The sequence below is a fragment of the Pan paniscus genome, chromosome 14, assembly GCF_029289425.2.
Source record: "Pan paniscus chromosome 14, NHGRI_mPanPan1-v2.0_pri, whole genome shotgun sequence".
Classification (NCBI taxonomy): Eukaryota; Metazoa; Chordata; class Mammalia; order Primates; family Hominidae; genus Pan; species Pan paniscus.
In genome coordinates, this window is record NC_073263.2 from 25,048,251 (window position 1) to 25,061,939 (window position 13,689).

A 13,689-nucleotide genomic window follows, 5' to 3' on the forward strand; every position below is an offset into this window, starting at 1 on the left:
GGCGCCTGCCACCACACCTGGTTATTTTTTGTATTTTTAGTAGAGACGGGGTTTTACCGTGTTAGCCAGGATGGTCTCGATCTCCTGACCTCGTGATCCACCCGCCTCAGCCTCCCAAAGTGCTGGGATTACAGGCGTGAGCCACCGTGCCTGGCCTAACCTTCATGAGTTTAAAAAGTCCACAGGTTTGAGTGAGAGAACTTGGAGAGCGGGAAGGTCACAACCCAGCTCAGATGGTGGACGCAGGGAATGGAAAAGCGGGTGACCACCCACATTCCCCTCTGGTATCGTCCCACCGCCATGGGCTGAGCGCACACCGAGCAGAGGTCATGTCCTGTTCCTTAGGTGCAACAGGGTTGAAGGATTCTCAATCTCTTCTTCACCAAAATACTTCTTTTTGTATTTAGATGCTTTCCTCTCCTTGTAACATTATGACTGTTTTTTATTTCCACTTGGCTGTGATATTTTTGTGTAAGTCAAATATCAATATAGTTTTCTTGAGAAAAGCGCTCTTAAAGATTGATACCCTGTTTCAGGCTGTATTAAGTATACATTAGTAATTCACTGGCTATAAAAGCACTTATAGACACAGATGTATTTAAGATACATTATTGTATGTTATATTAGACATTTTATATTTCTGGGACGATCTCAAATATTTAAAACAGTAAATATATTTTTTAGCTTCATCAATAGGTACTGAATTAAGTAGGTAAGGTTGAGGCTTGAAAATGCAACTTTAAACTTTTGAAATTAAATGTTTAATTTTTAAAAACATAATAGGAAACTTTTGAATTAAAAATAACTTAGGGTAGGCTGGGAGGATCGCTCACATCTGTAATCCCAGCACTTTGGGAGGCTGAGGCAGGAGGATCACTTGAGGCCAGGTGTTTGAGACCAGCCTGGGCAACATGGGGAAACCTTGTCTCTACTAAAAATACAAAAATTAGCCATGCATGGTGGTGGGCGCCGGTAATTCCAGCTACTTGGGAGGCTGAGGCAGGAGAATCGCTTGAACCCAGGAGGCGGAGGTTGCAGTAGCAGAGATCACGCCACTGCACTCCAGCCTGGGTGACAGAGTGAGACTCTGTCTTTAAAAAACAAAAAATAGTGTTATATGAACGTTTCTTTTCTTTTCTTTTTGAAACTAAGTTTTCGCTCTTGTTGCCCAGGCTGGAGTGCAATGGTATGATCTCGGCTCACTGCAACCTCCACCTCCTGGGTTCAAATGATTCTCCTGCCTCAGCCTCCCGAGTAGCTGGGATTACAGGCGCCTGCCACCACGCCCAGCTAATTTTTGTATTTTTAGTAAAGAGGGGTTTCCTTACGTTGGCCAGACTGGTCTCGAACTCCTGACCTCAAGTGATCCATCCGCCTCAGCCTCCCAAAGTACTGGGAGAACTTTTCTTAATGACTCAAGATGGTAAGTGTGAATGCCAGGGATTAAATTGTGTCTAAGCAGGGCTGTCTTCATGGCTGGGGTTTTAGGGCTTATGGCCTCGGGATTTGTTTGTGCGCTTTTATTCTTCTGTGCTAGTTCTTGCCTGAGTTGTCATTTCTGACTAGTGACTAGGGTGCCTGCCTGTAGCCATTTATTTTCCTCTATTCGTCCCTAATCTGAGGTGGGGTTGTATCTAGCCTATTAATCTTATTAGAAACAAATGTAAACTAAATATGTGCTTTGCTTCTAAAGAAAGACTAACGTTCTATAAGAAAAGTGTTTTGATTTTGTGAAGAACTTTCTGAAATGAACTACATTTCTTGACAGGGTTTTTGATTCCTAAGTCCCAGGAGGTTGGGAAAAGTTTGCCAGAGGGCTAAGAAATAGGCAGGTGAGGTGTTAATACTTAGCTTTAGGGTACAGTGAATTTGGGTACAGATCTGTGTTTTTTGATAGATTTACCTGAAGCTGGTATTGAATTCTGTTTCCTTGTTTAGATACAAGCTATGGGTTTCACTGATGAGTGGGGAGGGCTGTGGCGGGAGGAAAGGAACTGGTTTGGTAGTTGGCAGCAAAGAAATAGATGAGCGGTAGGATGGTTAGTCATAATGAGGTTGCGACTGCTAAACTGGCACTGTGGAATGTGTCACTCTGGAGTGAACTGCATGGTCTGTTGGCACTGTGGAGCATGTCACTCAGGGGCGAACTGCGTGGTCTCTTTGCGTTTGGCTCCCTGTGTTGTTTGTGGCTGGGCTCTCTCTTGGCAGATGTGATGTGTACTTTACTTGCTTTGCCATCGGCATGCCTGTCATCAACCCACCATCTAGCAGTTGCTCAAGTGCTGTTGTCATTATTCAAATCAAACTAGAAACTGTCTTTTCATGAGTGTGAACATGTCAGCTGGAGCTAGAGGAGAAGCATCAACTCAGGTCCTCTGCCGAGCAGACAGAGATGGAGTTAGGAGTAAGAGAGGTTTACTCGGGACAACCTCTCTGAACGATGAAGATAGGGAGGGGGTGGGATTGGGCCCAGAAAGCCTTCATGTGGCGATGTTGATCGGATGGCTGTGACAGAAACGAGAGAAGCAAGCAGAGCTGGGCAGGGCAGGTCTCAGACCGCACTGCCCATCCGATGGGACCCTCTCATATTGGGTTGGCAGTGTAGAGCCAGTGGCCCAGTTGCCTTCTTAACAATGGCTTTGGCCGGGCGCGGTGGCTCACGCCTGTAATCCCAGCACTTTGGGAGGCCGAGGTGGGTGAATCACGAGGTCATGAGATCGAGACCAGCCTGACCAACGTGGTGAAACCCCGTCTCTACTAAAAATACAAAAATTAGCCAGGTGTGATGGCACACACCTGTAATCCCAGCTACTTGGGAGGCTGAGGCAGGAGAATCGCTTGAACCCAGGAGGCGGAGGTTGCAGTGAGCCGAGATCACGCCACTGTACTCCAGCCTTGCCGACAGAGTGAGACTCTGTCTCAAAAAACAAAAACAAACAAACAATGGCTTTAACTACTTGTAGAATTTTAAGAGATACTCTGGTCTTAGGAGCATCACATTTACTGATCTTCTGTTAGAGAGGCTGGTGTTTCGCATTTTATAAGTAAATCCATTTTGTCTGTTGTTTGCATGGAGTTCTGTTTCAGAGGGTGTTCCTAAACTCTGGAGGGATATAATCCCTTGATTACTGCTTCTCCCCCTCACTGTCCCCCACAGCAATGTCTCCTGATACAGGGGTGTGGCCCAGCCTCTGACTGTCAGCACAGAAAAAGGGAGCTCTGGACCTGATACGAGACTCCTTGACTGTGGCCCTCCTTGCTGCTGGTGCGTTGGCAGCGTGTGTAGAGTCGAGTGTGCCATAGACACTCAGCTATGATTCAAGATTGTATGTCAGACATTAGTGAGAGCTTGGCACCGTTCCATCAGGGCTCTGTAATACTTGGCTCATTTGTAAGTAGTGCCTTTGGCAGAATGGTGAGCTCTGCCCAGGAGCAGCACAATGCTTTTATTACTTAGGCCTATAATACCTTATCTTCGTGGAATTATGGATCATAAGGATATCATACTGTACAGGTAGTATATTTGGTTGTATTAACTTATACATTTCATTTCGTAGCTCATTGATATTAAAAGCCTTTCATTCAAGGGGGGAGCTAATAATTTATACAGCTAGAAATTCAATAAATTCAGGAAGAGTGCCAAGAATGCCAGGCCTCTGGTCTTTCCTATCCCTGCCAAGCAGTCACCTGCCAGACTCCGTTCGTTCATTCCTTTAATCTGCTTCTGAGGTCAATTGCTGCCCCCTTGGCATCCCAGACCCTCTGACTTATAATTAGAGACCCTTCCTTTGTGGGAACACCCTACCTGATTTGTATCTGTTATAACACATCTTATTCTACTTTCTTGTAATTTTGTACAAGTTTCCACTACTAGATCATTTTGGTTTGTTATAGTTGGTCTATCAAAATAGTTTTTCCATTCTCTACTCCTTGCCCTCCTCTTCAGAGAAGTGTCATGCAGGGAAGCAGAGCTAGGAAGGTTTGTCTTTCTTGTGTGTCTATCTGGCTATGGGGTGGAGGAGAGCACAAACTCAAAGGAGGGGGCACTCTGGGAAGTCCAGACCATAGCTGTTCATGTTGCAGCATATGTGCTCACGGCTTTGTCTCGCTGCACGGGATGTTCTTCTCCATCTTTACCCTTTGCTTTGGAAGCTTTTAGATGAATCCCAGTTGCTGACTTTACAGTAAAAGGCATCTTAAATCTCTCCAACCAATCACCCTTTTCCCCAGCTGGAAGTACTCGTCTTTCTCTTAGACTCTGAACATCCATAGCTCTCACTGTCTCCGCTTCTTCCACTCTCACAGGTGCTAATAATGGTAATATCAGTAGGGCACAGTCCACACTTACACAAGTGGACATCTTGTTAACTGGGAAGGCAGACACATAAGCAGAATAATTCTAATGTGGAAAATGCACAGACTGGACCGCTGCACATGGTTACGTTGGTCATGTGAGACTGAGAAATGTGCTTTCTGGAATTGCTGTCTTCCCACCTGTGCCTTGGGGCCCTATGCGTAGAGGAGGGGGATCTAACCCAACCCAAGAGTGTGTGACGAGGGAAGACATCTCAGAGGAGAGAAAGCCTGGGCTGTGTCTTAAGGGGTGAGTAGTAGGCAGGCAGAGAACCGGCGGAGAGGAAGGAAGTCCAGGTGAAAGGAAACACTCCACATTCGAAGCTGTCTTAGTTATTTCCACATTGGTCTGTTTCCTCTCCAGACTACAAGTGCTTTGAAGGCAGGGAGAGGGTTTTTTAACTTCTGCGTTATGCACACAGAATGCCCAGAATTTATGGTGATGGAATGACTTCCTGTCTGCTTTAGCCTTTTTGCCTGCCTCCTTGACTTACTGAATTCTTATACATGTTCCTATCTTAAACAGGGGTGTCCAATCTTTTGGCTTCCCTGGGCCACATTGGAGGGAGAAGGACCGTCTTGGGCCACCCATAAAATACACTAACACTAATGGCAGCTGATGAGCTAAAAAAAGAAAACAATCCCCCAAAAACTCATCATGTTTTAAGAAAGTTTACAAATTTGTGTAGGGCCACGTTCAAAGCCGTTCTGGGCTGCATGTGGCTTGTGGGCCACGAGTTGGACAAGCTTGCTCTAGAATACATTAATCTTTAGTATTTGGGACTTGGCCTTTCCTGGCTTAAGCACCCAGTACCATCACTGCTACCACCGCTAAAGCCTGTGAGTCTGGAATGGCTACTGGGATTTCTTTTTAATGCATAGACTCTAGGAGTATACTTTTATTTTTAACAACCCCACAAAACCTAATAAAGATAAAAGATTCAGTTAGTCAACAGATATTTTATTGTCTATTTCAGGAAACTCTTTGAAATGCCACTCTCATTTATATAAAGGTCAGATAGATGATTTACGTAGGTAAAAGGTCATATCGATGATCATATAGATAAGGATCATATTAATGATTCTTATAGTAACAAACAAAAAAGATGCACCTGTGGGCATTGAGCTGGTTGCTTAATTACTCCTTGCCCCATTTTTATTATCTCTAAAAAATTATCTCTAAAAATAAGCATGCTCCTCATATGATTGTTATGAGGATTGGATAGATTTACACATACAGAATGCTTAGAACAGTGGTAGGCTCAACAATAGTTGTGCTTTTTATCACACTCGTCTATGGCACCTTAGTGACATGGCAAAGACAACAAATCGACCTGGCAACCCTGAGTCGGTTGTGGAGGCCTTGGATTCAGATGATTGCATATGCATCTCTTTGGCAGTGCTCTTGCTTTTTAAAGATTTTCTCATATTTTAAACTTTCTCACTTCTGTGTCTGAGAAGAAAACGTGATACACAAAATGTCAACTCAACAAGAGAGTTGGGAAAAGCCATCCTACTGGGGAAGTCTATTTTGTGTCAGTGGAGTTGGGAACAAAAGTGAATGAGCTGGCCTCCGTAGTGACTTGCTCATATCTGACTGCATGTATTTAGTGGGTTAAGACTGCTGATGGAAGTAGAGCATTGGGTTCATATGACCAGTGATTGTAAGCAAACAGGACAGGCTGATTGGCATGAGAAACTGGGGCGATAGTTGAAGCAAATGAATGTGTTTTTCTCTTGTACTTGACTGTTGACTTCCGTCTGCTTGGAGCCTCCACCTCCCCAAGAAAGATTAGAAGGAATGTCAAGAGAAACATCAAGACGTGTTCATCGTATGTCTTTCAAAAATAGCAGGATTAGGCAAGCCAGCCTTTTGTTTACGAGGAGACTTTGTAGACTAATTCTTCTTTGTAATACATACAATACTTAATTGTATATATTAATCTGCATTATATAGTTATATTATAAATATCTCACACTTACAAGAGTTGGATGGCTTGACTCTCAACATTTTCCACATTAAAGGAGAGATACCTAAGCAGGTTTTTTTGTTTTTGAGATGAGGGTCTTGCTGTGTTGCCCATGCTGGCCTTAAACTCTTGGGCTCAAGCAGTCCTCCCGCCTCAGCGTCCTGAGTAGCTGGAATTTACAGGTGCACTCGCCATGCCCTGCAGAAGCCGCATGTGTTGGGGCGCACCTGCAACTCCAGCCACTGTAATTTTAAGGAGTGTTTGGAATCCAGAAGAATGGCATGAGGGAAGTGCATTAAAACACTTGCCTGTTTTTGATTTCCAGAAGGTGGAGTGGAAGGCAGGAGGAGGAAAGAAAGCAATGTAATGAGATACACCTTGATGTTTCTCTCCCTGGGGAAAGTTTTCCCAGTCGGAGAGATGAGGTGTGTGGGATAAGTGAGGATAATACTGAGGAGCAACAGGGAGGTCCCGTTTTCTTGAACTGCCTACTTGTGCTTCCCATGTGGTCTGGGAGCTAATCTGAAAGCTCCTGGGGCCTCTCTGGGACCTGGCTTGGTAGGGTTGTGGAATGAGGCTGACAGAAGGTGGCAGAGAGAGCACAGCAGGTGCTGTAGTCTCTGCAGAGGGAGCCCAGGTGAGGCAGAGGCATCTAGGGAACACAGATGCCCTTTGACAAAGCCAAGCCAGACCAGTCACAGACATAATCCAAATGCCAGCAAGGGGACCAGGGATGTCATTCTGCAGACCAGAGGAGGCAGAAGGCATTTATGTGTAAGGATCCCAACTATTCCCCACGCCCCCATCTCTACCCTCCATGGATCCAGCACCATTTTCAAGAGAGAAGCCAGAGGAGGATGAAGTGATTTGGGAGCTACAGCGTCCTTATTCAAGGAAGACTGAATACCACTTACTTAAACTTTTCACATTGGACTGAGCTACCAACAAAACTGGACATTTCCATTTTTTCCCAGCTTTCTATACAGGATGATGCCTTAGGAGGTGGGTCAGATTAGTTGCAGACTAAATTTAAAGAATTGCATTTTTCTCTGTCCACTTAAGACAGATTGCAAAATTTTGTGTTCGCTTGATTCACTCGTCAAACATGTTTACTGAATGTCTTCTGCATCCTATTTCCTGGGGATGCAGAAGTGATGAAGATGAGCATGGGCCCTGCCCTCCTGGAGCTCCTAGAGAATGTTGGAAGACAGAAAATGAACACACACATTTTATGGAGTGGTATGTGCCATGCAAGAAATAATGTGTGGTGTTAGGGAATAAGTGAGAAGGGGAATGCTGTAGCTAGGTTGTGGTCACAAAGTGCTTCTGTGGGGAAGTGACATTTAAGCTGATGCCTGAGTGACAGGAAGAAGTTAGTTAGCAAAGACTAGGGAATGACATTCTAGGTGAAGGAAAAGCAAGTACCAGGTCTCTGGAGAAGGAACAGAGCTGATGTCTTGAGGAAAGAAGGTCATCATGGGTGGGGTTCAGGAGCAGCAGGAGAGGGGTCACTGATGTCACTGGGGAGGTAGGCTGGCTATGGGGTTGGTTGCAGTGAAGCCATGAGCCTTTGGCCAAGCTGTGTGGGTCTTCAAAATGCTTAGGACAAGGTTGGATGCAGTGGCTCACGCCTGTAATCCCAGCACTTTGGGAGGCCGAGGTGGGCGGATCACCTGAGGTCAGGAGTTCAATACTAGTCTGGCCAATATGGTGAAACCCCGTCTCTACAAAAATACAAAAATTAGCCGGGCATGATGGTGGGTGCCTATAATCCCAGCTACTTGGGAGGCTGAGGTGGGAGAACTGCTTGAATCTGGGAGGCAGAGGTTGCAGTGAGCCGAGATTGCACCATTGCACTCCAGCCTGGGCAACAGGGTGAGACTCTGCCTCAAACAAACAAAAACAAACAAACAAGCAAACAAAATATGCTTAGGACAGGCAAACCACAGCTTCAAAGGAAACCACCCCTCTCCTAGGTTAGCTGTTCAAAGATGGTGTTCATGCATATTGAATCAGCAATGAGATTTTAAAGCTGGTGTCTCTAACTTGGGCCAGTGTTGGGGTCCTAGGAGCAATGGAGAATGTCTATCCTAGCAACAGAGGAAGTTGCTAAGGAGAAGTAACTGGACTTGTATTTTTAAAACTCAACCAATCCAATCCATATGAAAAATTACTCTGAGTTGAGTGTTTGAAACATAGCTTTTCTTTTTTGTTGTTGTTTTTGGTTTTAGATATGAAATACATTTCCTTAAAAGCACATTTGTCTTCATTTAATTTACAGGATAAATTTAATACATCTAAGGTATAAAATGGGTTTTGAGGAACAGAAGCCCAGTGTATATTGCTGTACTTATTGGAAACAAGGCTTCAAATTACAGTGGCTCAACTTTCACCCACTGTGCTGGAGCCAACCAGGTTGTAAATAAAGTATCACCAGCACGTGTCCCTGCTCACATGCAATTACACCTGCAATGCTCTGCTCTGTCTCTGCACAGCCAAATCATAATCATTCTTATAAGCCTATTTCAAATGGCTTCCTAAATGGAATCGCCCTGTTTCTTTGGCCCCCATTGAGACTGGCAGCCATCTTTGTGCTTTGAATTTCCACATTTCTTGCTCTCTGTTGCTGTAAAAATGGAAGCTTATGCGCCTCTCACTACCCACTACTTCACAAAATGCCTTCTATCTAGGAGGTGCTCAATAACTGAATGCATTCCACACCCAACAATATTTTAAATCATAAAGAATCCATGGCCTGTTACTTCTCTTTTCATCTTCTCTGATCTGAAACAAAGAAAGAAACCAACAAGTATTTGCAGTAATAAGAAATCCTGACCCATCAGTGTCGCTTTCCCTTTGTGTTTATTTCTTTTGAATTCTTGGGTAGAAGTGGATTGCAGATGCTAAATTTGGAGAGATGCGGTTTGTGCAAAGGAGGGTCTTGAAAAGGCCTTCGAAATGTGTCTGCCAAGGCTAAAATAATCACATTTTGCATTTGCACAGCATTTTCATTGTGTCTGTTTGATTAGGAGAAATAATCAGCCCAGTGCTTCCCCAGTGGCTGAACTGCTTTTGATGTGCCTGTGTTCTGAGGGATTATAAAACATCTTTGTAAATATGGGGTAGAGGCCATAGTTGAACTTGAAACTCTTTTGAGGAGCGGAATGTATGTGTATATGCATGCACACGTGCCTCATGTTACGAAGGCTTTGTAATGGCGTCACTGTTTTCCTAGAGATTTTTCTGGGGGCAAAGAGAAAACTACCCTTACATACTTTTCAAGTACCTAAAACATTAGAAAAAAGACATAACCAACTTTTTAACTCATGTAATAACAGTTTGAATTCCTATGTTTACCAGGAAATTTCAGCTAATAGAAATTTAAGTGATTATTTCCTTGAGATGGGAGTTGGGGTATAATCAGGTTGTGAATTGCAAAAGAACTTCATTTATATAAGGGCTCAGCAAACCATGGCCTGTAAAATAAGACTGGTTTTTACGTTTTTAAAGATGTGTGAGGAAGAAGAAGAAGGAGAAGAAGAAGAAGAAGGAGGAGGAGGAGGAGCAGGAGGAAGAAGGAGACTATGAGATAGAGACCATATGTGGCCACAAAGCCTAAAATATTCACCAACTGACACTTTACAGAAAAATTTGCCAACCCTTGATTTATGTAATCGATTTCTATTTTGCAGATGAGGAAACCAAGGCTCAGATGGTAGCCTGCTTACCTAAGCTCACAAGAAGCAGCCTGTTCTATTAAAGGAGAATTGGATTCAAGTTTCTGCAGATCTGGCTTCTAATCATATCTTTCATTTGAGCTAATATGGTTTTGTGACTGATAATAAGGTTTCCCTTTTGGCTCTATCTTTCTAGAGTTCACAGAGAAATGTGTGCAATGCAGTTCTAACACCAACTACCTGGAGTGAGGTCAGACTTTACAGGTTAAGGGCACAGTCCTCTAGATGATTGTCCATGCTTCAACGACCAGCTGCAGGCTGTGGGCTTCCCAGACCACCTGCACATCTGACCAACTGGCTACACATTCAGGGTTTCCTACTACTCCTCAAAGAACTCAGAAAAAATGCTACACTTATGGTTACAGTTTTATTACAAAGGGTACAAGTCAGGACCAGCCAATTGGAGACGCAGAGGTTGAGATCCGGGAGGGTCCTGAACATGAAGCTTCTGTGTCTTCAAGATGTGTCACTTCCTGGCATATTGATGTGAATCACCAACCTGGGAGGCTCCCCTGAGTTTCAGTGTCCACAAGTTTTTATTGGGGTTTCATTATGTGGGATTATTAATTGGATCATTGGTCACATGAATTCAACCTCCATCCCCCTTTTCCCTCCCCAGAGGTTAGAAGGTCAGGCTGAATCACCCGGCTGAAACCCCCAACCCTCTAACCACATGATTGACCTTTCTGGGATGGCTGGACCCCATTCTTAAACCATCTAGCAACCCACCATGAGTCATCATCTTAGCAGGAACTCAGGTGTGCACAGAGGGGCCCACTATGAATAGCAATGATACTCCTATCACTGCGAAATTCCAGGGATTTAGAGGCTCCCTTACAGGAACTGAAGACAAAGACCAGACATATTATTGCACAACAGTGTTCAAGCCAGGTCTGACTCCACCTTGACTTTTCATTCTGTGTGTAAGGAGCACAGTTACAGACTGACTGACGTGGGACGGCCTGTGTGACTGGCGTTGGGAGGATGATGAGGGTGGCCTGTGTGACTGGCATTGGGAGGATGATGAGGGTGGCCTGTGTGACTGGCATTGGGAGGATGATGAGGGTGGCCTGTGTGACTGGCGTTGGGAGGATGATGAGGGTGGCCTGTGTGGCTGGTGTAGGAAGGAAGATGAAGGTATTTCTTTCTGAAGTTTTTTTTTTTTTTTTTGAGATAATGAAACTTTTTTGCCAGGGAAATAACCTAGACATGTCTCAAGCACCTTTTGGAGTTTTAAACATTTTGAATTAAGTTAGGGTGAAAATACTGCAGTTTGGAGTGAAGGATTTTGTTTCTGTGTTACTTAAGGCAATGAAACAGTAATAATTTGCCCTTATGCTAACTCTTCTTTCATGTTTAATCCCTTATTTGAAGTTCTTAACTCCCTGACCTATTTAGTTTATGCTTTTATGTATGTTACATAAAAGTTATCATAAACTAATATATACATACATATTATTATAATATTTAATATATTGGAACAAATTTCAAAAACCTGTCAGCATTTTTCATTTTCTTCCTCAAAACCATCTCCATGGAATTTGTTTATGTAATGGATGGAAATTAGGTGTTGTCCTCACTTTTATCTGCTCCCCTGACAATGTAAGGTCCATCATTGTCCTTGCTTCCTCGCCAGTGACTTCCACATTCTTATTGCCACACACACATTCCAAGTAAGTGAAACGATGAGGAATTTGAGTCATTCAGTAAAATGAAAAACATGACCAATCATGTGGTTAGAGGGTTGAAAATATGAAAATATATGTTTTGTACAATGAAGTGAACAAAGTGCACGGAGGAGACATCAACCAGAGAGCTAGAGCTGGTGGAAGGTGAGCTGCTGAGTGAGTGTCCCTCCCCTTCCACCCCCTCATGCTTCTGTGGGTCACTGGTGTATCTACTGTAACTGATTTGCTCTCCTCTGCCCTTCCCTGTTCTTCACCTGTCCTCTTATTGCTGGTCTCTGGTGGGCATTCTCTACCATCTCTCTTGATTTCCTAACATTCTGTTCTTTCTCCAACCCCGGGCAGAAACTCTGAAGGCAGGAGGAGGAGGACAGGGGTGCTTATCTCATTAGTCTTGCACTTCCCACCCACTTTGGGGCTTCATCAAAACCTACTGGCCCAGATGTTGCTGTGAAGACTTTCCTCTGCCAGATTCAGCCTCCTGGGTCTGGCTTGTAGCATTTAACAGCATCTGTGCTAGATTATCTAAAATCTGGGCACCTGGTGGTGATCTACAGGTGAATAGGAATTTGTCCCTCCTCTTTAACCCTTCTTGCTTTTCCATCTTATAGGGAAAAACAGGTTCTCTGCATACTGCTTTACCACACTAGTTAAGATACGTGGTTATGAGAAGTTTATAGAATGATCAAGCGGTGGCTCATGGAACACAAACCCCCTAATGCAGCTGGGATCTCGGAGAGGACCGGACCTAGGACCCAAAAAACTGCTGCCTCATCTCTATCTAAAAAAAAAAAAATCCTTTCTCTGTCTCCTGGTCCCTCAGAGGGTAGAAGACGGCCATCTAGAGACCTGGTGTGTGTATGTTAATAGGTCAGCCATATGCAGAAATGGTCCCTACTAGTTCCCATGTCAAAGTTCCCAGAAGAGAGACCCTTGGTGGCCCAATTTGGACCAAGTAACCATCCCTGGTCCAAAGAGCTGTAACAAGTAGATGGTATTGCACGGTATGACCCAGCTGATGGGCTCCCTGGCTTGTATGAGGAAAGACGTCTGGTTCAAGGGAGACAGAGAAGGGAGCAGCTGGTTCAGCGGCTGGGCAGGTACCTAAAAGGCATCTACCACATTAGCCTCTTATGTATCCATTTGACATATTCTTTCAGACTGTCTACTGTGTGCTAGGCATGATCCAGGGCACTCTATCCAGGGATAGAGCTATGAACAAGACGAAGTCTCTGCCCTCACGGCCTTGACCTTCCACTCTCTTGTCTGCATTTCCACTTTGCAGGGTGGGGGCAAATTTAGTGCTTTTCTCTTTGCTTACTCTTGTTCTCTCAGTTCTTTCCCTTCCCTTTGGTTTCTTTCTCAACTAATAGATATTTATTGAACTCCCACTCTCTGCTGACACAGCACCTGTTTAAATGGTGGAGGTGTAAGCATATACTCATTTTATGTGGTAGTATTTGCAAAATGCATTAACTCAGAATTATCTCATGAAACCTTAGTCATAATGTGCTTTGCTGTAGATGGTGTAATGTTTCCTTAGGCAATATGTTTTCCACAAATTTTTTTTGAAAAATTTTTTTTCTAATACAGGGTTAGGTTGAGATGAGGCCACTGAGGTAGAAAAAATTTATCTGAATCTTAGGAACAGGTGCGGGGTGGTATAACTATTTCTACCTAGGAAAAAATCCCAAGGTTTTCCCTGTTGTGGTATAGAAAGCTGTTTTGGCCTGAAGCATGCTAGGTAGATAAGTGGGAGATATTATTCCACTTCATTCTGTCATCACTATTTACTCGTGTCAATAATTTTTTTCACTCCAATATTTGTTATCCAACATCTAAATTCTTGTTTGGAAAAGTTATTGTTCCTGTTATTTATCAGTGATTTTTTTTTTGTCCCAGCCTTCTTCAAACCTCAGTGGTCTCGTGTTTCTTCCTTTCCTG

General features: G+C 43.8%; 1 protein-coding gene across 2 annotated transcripts in view; it reads left to right on the forward strand.

Annotated features, from left to right (window-relative positions):
- Positions 1-13,689, forward strand: part of ATP8A2 (ATPase phospholipid transporting 8A2) — a 657,192-nt gene that overhangs the window by 79,889 nt on the left and 563,614 nt on the right. The gene's annotated exons all lie outside the window — the stretch shown is intronic.